A 5,000-nucleotide genomic window follows, 5' to 3' on the forward strand; every position below is an offset into this window, starting at 1 on the left:
ACTTGGTCTGGGGTCTAGGGCAGCATCCGCCGCGTGCACGGGCTGGAGCTCGGCTCCCTTTTTTTGCATGCAAGCCAACCGATCGAGGCCATGGGCGCCTGCCGGTCACCGGAGCAACCAGTCGCCGGACAAAAATCGCCGGAAGGCATGCACGCCCTGTATTTCGTTCGAGGGACGTTGGCCGGGGTGCACGCAATGGGAGGCCCATCGCGCACACCTACTCCCCCCGTGGGGGGGGGGAGAGGGGGTGCCGGACCACCACCCCCTAAAGAGCATTAGAGATTTTACAGATATGCTACCAGTAGACGTTAAAATGTCTGAAACGGGGACACTTTTTCCAAACAAGCAAATCCCACACCGAGGGTGCGCAGGTGCCGATGGTGGTCGAGGCATGTGCCCGCAACAAGGGCCAACGCGAGCCGATGGTGGTCGAGGCAACCGCCCGCACCAGCTCGAGGCATGTGCCCACACCAAGGCCCGGCATGTATCGATGGTGTTCGACGTAGGGGCCATCTTCTGCTGATGGTGGTCGAGGCAAGAGCCCGCACCAAGGGCCAGCGTGTGCCCATGGTGCTCGAGGCAACCGTCCGCACCAGGGCCCAGCGTGTGCCGATGGTGGTCGAGGCAACCGCCCGCACCAGGGCCCAGCGTGTGCCGATGGTGCTCGAGGCAACCGCCCGCACCAAGGGCCGGCTTGTGCCGATGGTGTTCGAGGCAACCGCCCGCAGCAGGGCCCAACGTGTGCCGATGGTGGTCGAGGCAACCGCCAGCACCAGGGCCCGGCGTGTGCCGATGGTGGTCGAGGCAACCGCCCGCACCAGGGCCCGGCGTGTGCCGATGGTGGTCGAGGCAACCGCCCGCACCACGGCCGAGCGTGTGCCGATGGTGGTCGAGGCAAGCGCCCGCACCAGGGCCCAGCGTGTGCCGATGGTGGTCGAGGCAAGCGCCCTCACCAAGGCCGAGCGTGTGCCGATGGTGGTCGAGGCAACCGCCCGCACCAGGGCCCAGCGTGTGCCGATGGTGGTCGAGGCAAGCGCCCGCACCAAGGCCGAGCGTGTGCCGATGGTGGTCGAGGCAAGCGCCCGCACCAGGGCCCAGCGTGTGCCGATGGTGGTCGAGGCAAGCGCCCTCACCAAGGCCGAGCGTGTGCCGATGGTGGTCGAGGCAACCGGCCGCACCAAGGGCCGGCGTGTGCCGATGGTGTTCGAGGCAACCGCCCGCACCAGGGCCCAGCGTGTGCCGATGGTGGTCGAGCCAGGAGCCCGCACCAAGGGCCGGCTTGTGCCGATGGTGTTCGGGGCAAGCGCCCGCACCAGGGCCCAGCGTGTGCCGATGGTGCTGGGGGCAAGCGCCCGCCCCAGGGCCCAGCGTGTGCCGATGGTTATCGGGGCAACCGGCCGCACCAGGGCCCAGGGTCTGCCGATGGTGCTCGAGGCAACCGCCCGCACCAAGGCTCAGCATGTGCCGATTGTGATCGAGGCAACAACCCACACCAGGGCCCAGCTTGTGCCGATGGCGGTCGAGGCAAGTGCCCGTACCGAAGGGCAGCCTATGCCGATGATGGTCGATGCATGTGCCATCACCATGCGTCATCATGTGCCATTGATGGTCGAGGCCTTGGCCGAAGTTCGATTTTGAGCCACGGTGCCCATGCTTGGCTCCAGCATGTGCTGGTGCCGCATTTTTTTCACTCGGGACAGCATCGCCGGAGCATCGCCGGAGTACCGCCGGAGAACCTGACCGGCGGCATTGGGGTTCCGGCGATTGGGAGGGGGGCCGGGGGGGTGTGCGCACATGATGTGCGATGGGTGCTGGTACTTGGCCTTGTGTTGGCCCCCTATCCCTCATCAAACCTCTGAGAATTCACACCCCCTTAAAGAGCATTTGAGATTTTACAGGTTTGCTACCAGTAGCCGTTAAAGTGTCTGAAATGGGGACACTTTTTTCAAACGGTCACAAAATCTTCTCTACTTCGAGTTTTTAGCTGAATTTTTTTGTGCATGCCAACAAAAATAGAAGGATCATGCCTACAAAATTTGGGGCCAAAAATCCTTATAAAAAAATTTTAAAAAATCCCGAACCGCAAAAAGTTTCGAAAATCGTGAAAAATAGAAAACGAGTCATCTTCCAACGAAACTTCACGTGAAGGCTTAGGGGACCATTGTATGAATTTACAAGCCATAAAAATGGCATTGGCACGGCAGAAATTTGAAGATGTGCCTAAACCCACCAGGGCCCAGCGTGTGCCGATGGTGCTCGAGGCAAGCGCCCGCACCAGGGCCCAGCGTGTGCCGATGGTGCCCGAGGCAAGCGCCCGCACCAGGGCCCAGCGTGTGCCGATGGTGGTCGAGGCAACCGCCCGCACCAGGGCCGATAGTGTGCCGATGGTGCTCGAGGCAACCTGTCGCACCAGGGCCCAGCGTGTGCCGATGGTGATCGAGGCAACCTGCCGCACCAGGGCCCAGCGTGTGCCGATGGTGGTCGAGGCAAGCGCCCGCACCAGCGCCCAGCGTGTGCCGATGGTGCTCGAGGCAACCCACCGCACCAGGGCCCAGCGTGTGCCGATGGTGCTCGAGGCAACCTGCCGCACCAGGGCCCAGCGTGTGCCGATGGTGCTCGAGGCAACCTGCCGCACCAGGGCCCAGCGTGTGCCGATGGTGGTCGAGGCAAGCGCCCGCACCAGGGCCCAGCGTGTGCCGATGGTGGTCGAGGCAACCGCCCGCACCAGGGCCCAGCGTGTGCCGATGGTGCTCGAGGCAACCTGCCGCACCAGGGCCGAGCGTGTGCCGATGGTGGTCGAGGCAAGCGCCCGCACCAGGGCCCGTGTGCCGATGGTGCTCGAGGCAACCTGCCGCACCAGGGCCCAGCGTGTGCCGATGGTGGTCGAGGCAAGCGCCCGCACCAGGGCCCAGCGTGTGCCGATGGTGGTCGAGGCAACCTGCCGCACCAGGGCCCAGCGTGTGCCGATGGTGCTCGAGGCAACCGACCGCACCAGGGCCGAGCGTGTGCCGATGGTGCTGGAGGCAAGCGCCCGCACCAGGGCCCAGCGTGTGCCGATGGTGCTCGAGGCAACCGACCGCACCAGGGCCGAGCGTGTGCCGATGGTGGTCGAGGCAAGCGCCCTCACCAGGGCCCAGCGTGTGCCGATGGTGGTCGAGGCAACCTGCCGCACCAGGGCCCAGCGTGTGGCGATGGTGCTCGAGGCAACCGACCGCACCAGGGCCGAACGTGTGCCGATGGTGCTCGAGGCAAGCGCCCGCACCAGGGCCCAGCGTGTGCCGATGGTGGTCGAGGCAACCTGCCGCACCAGGGCCCAGCGTGTGCCGATGGTGCTCGAGGCAACCTGCCGCACCAGGGCCCAGCGTGTGCCGATGGTGGTCGAGGCAAGCGCCCGCACCAGGGCCCAGCGTGTGCCGATGGTGGTCGAGGCAACCGCCCGCACCAGGGCCCAGCGTGTGCCGATGGTGGTCGAGGCAACCGCCCGCACCAGGGCCCAGCGTGTGCCGATGGTGGTCGAGGCAACCTGCCGCAGCAGGGCCCAGCGTGTGCCGATGGTGCTCGAGGCAAGCGCCCGCACCAGGGCGGAGCGTGTGCCGATGGTGGTCGAGGCTGCCGATGGTGGTCGAGGCAACCTGCCGCACCAGGGCCCAACGTGTGCCGATGGTGCTCGAGGCAACCGACCGCACCAGGGCCGAGCGTGTGCCGATGGTGCTCGAGGCAAGCTGCCGCAGCAGGGCCCAGCGTGTGCCGATGGTGGTCGAGGCAACCGCCCGCACCAGGGCCCAGCGTGTGCCGATGGTGATCGAGGCAACCGACCGCACCAGGGCCCAGCGTGTGCCGATGGTGCTCGAGGCAACCTGCCGCACCAGGGCCCAGCGTGTGCCGATGGTGGTCGAGGGAACCTGCCGCACCAGGGCCCAGCGTGTGCCGATGGTGGTCGAGGCAAGCGCCCGCACCAGGGCCCAGCGTGTGCCGATGGTGGTCGAGGCAACCGACCGCACCAGGGCCCAGCGTGTGCCGATGGTGCTCGAGGCAACCTGCCGCACCAGGGCCCAGCGTGTGCCGATGGTGGTCGAGGCAACCGACCGCACCAGGGCGGAGCGTGTGCCGATGGTGGTCGAGGCAAGCGCCCGCACCAGGGCCCAGCGTGTGCCGATGGTGGTCGAGGCTGCCGATGGTGGTCGAGGCAACCTGCCGCACCAGGGCCCAGCGTGTGCCGATGGTGCTCGAGGCAACCGACCGCACCAGGGCCGAGCGTGTGCCGATGGTGCTCGAGGCAAGCTGCCGCACCAGGGCCCAGCGTGTGCCGATGGTGGTCGAGGCAACCGCCCGCACCAGGGCCCAGCGTGTGCCGATGGTGATCGAGGCAACCGACCGCACCAGGGCCCAGCGTGTGCCGATGGTGCTCGAGGCAACCTGCCGCACCAGGGCCCAGCGTGTGCCGATGGTGCTCGAGGCAACCTGCCGCACCAGGGCCCAGCGTGTGCCGATGGTGGTCGAGGCAAGCGCCCGCACCAGGGCCCAGCGTGTGCCGATGGTGGTCGAGGCAACCGACCGCACCAGGGCCCAGCGTGTGCCGATGGTGGTCGAGGCAACCTGCCGCACCAGGGCCCAGCGTGTGCCGATGGTGGTCGAGGCACCAGGGCCCAGCGTGTGCCGATGGTGGTCGAGGCAAGCGCCCGCACCAGGGCCCAGCGTGTGCCGATGGTGCTCGAGGCAACCGACCGCACCAGGGCCGAGCGTGTGCCGATGGTGGTCGAGGCAAGCGCCCGCACCAGGGCCCAGCGTGTGCCGATGGTGGTCGAGGCAAGCGCCCGCACCAGGGCCCAGCGTGTGCCGATGGTGCTGGGGGCAACCGCCCGCACCAGGGCCCAGCGTGTGCCGATGGTGATCGAGGCAACCGCCCGCACCAGGGCCCAGCGTGTGCCGATGGTGGTCGAGGCAAGCGCCCGCACCAGTGCCCAGCGTGTGCCGATGGTGGTCGAGGCAAGCGCCCGCAC

Source organism: Durio zibethinus, unplaced genomic scaffold, assembly GCF_047325235.1.
Source record: "Durio zibethinus cultivar Kanyao isolate XHJ-2024 unplaced genomic scaffold, ASM4732523v1 HiC_scaffold_404, whole genome shotgun sequence".
In the NCBI taxonomy this organism is placed as follows: Eukaryota; Viridiplantae; Streptophyta; class Magnoliopsida; order Malvales; family Malvaceae; genus Durio; species Durio zibethinus.